Raw genomic sequence first — 1,044 nt, forward strand, 5'->3', positions numbered from 1 at the left:
AATTACAAATATCCATGGGAGTGAAGGGGTCTCTCTGCGCCGGGGGAGAGGTGGAGATTTTAATGGAGGGGAGTTGAGGAGATAAATGAGAGACTTTTGCTCCAGCAGAGGGAGGGGCTTGGCAGGTTCATTTTTACCAAGTGAAAGCCCCCCCCCCGCCCCCGCCACACACACATTGCTCCCCTGCTGCTGCTGCCCTAGCTCAAAGCCCACTGTCACCCCCCGCATGTGACCTACAGCTTCCCACTGACAAAGCCCTTATCTATCAGAGACAAAATCCGCTTCTCCCAGCTGAGCCCTCCCCCTACAGAGCCCAGGACAACCCCGACCTAGCCATGACAGGGGTTCGGGCTTAATCTTCAAGGCCGAGCGCGAAACCTTCAGCCGGGCATGTTTCGCTCCCTTCCCACCTCAACCCAAGTGGCAGGGGAGAAACAGACGAGACGCACTGGCTGGAAGACGACTCCTTCCCACTTCTCTATAGCCTTCTGTGACGTTATTAATATGAACTGGGACCTCAGAGATCATTGTTGCCACCACTGTTATATATGTGCAGCAAATATTGTGCAAAGGTTGGCATGTGAGGTGTCTCCAGAGGAAGTGAAGGATAAATTCTATGAAGAACTAGATGCTTTGCTATCATCAGTGCACTGCACAGACAAGCTGATCCTGCTTGACGATTTTAATGCAAGAGTTGGATGTGATACCGCAGCCTGGGAAGGAGCCATTGGGAAAAATGGAGTGGGAAAGTGTAACAGCAATGGTCTGTTACTGCTGAAAACTTGTGCAGCACATGACCTTCTGATCACCATACGGTCTTCCGCCTCCCTTCCTGTAACAGGACCTCATGAATGCATCCCTGTTCTAAGCACTGGCATGTGATCAACTATGTCATCATCAGGAGAAGGGACAGACAAGATGTCAGGGTTACAAAAGCTATGTGCAGCGCTGACTGTTGGACGGATCACAGGCTCATAGTATCTAAAATGAAGCTCCGTATCATGCCGAAGAGACGACCACAAGGCTGCAAGTCTCTCAAAGGAT

This window comes from Gopherus flavomarginatus, unplaced genomic scaffold (genome assembly GCF_025201925.1).
Source record: "Gopherus flavomarginatus isolate rGopFla2 unplaced genomic scaffold, rGopFla2.mat.asm mat_scaffold_1133_arrow_ctg1, whole genome shotgun sequence".
Classification (NCBI taxonomy): domain Eukaryota; kingdom Metazoa; phylum Chordata; order Testudines; family Testudinidae; genus Gopherus; species Gopherus flavomarginatus.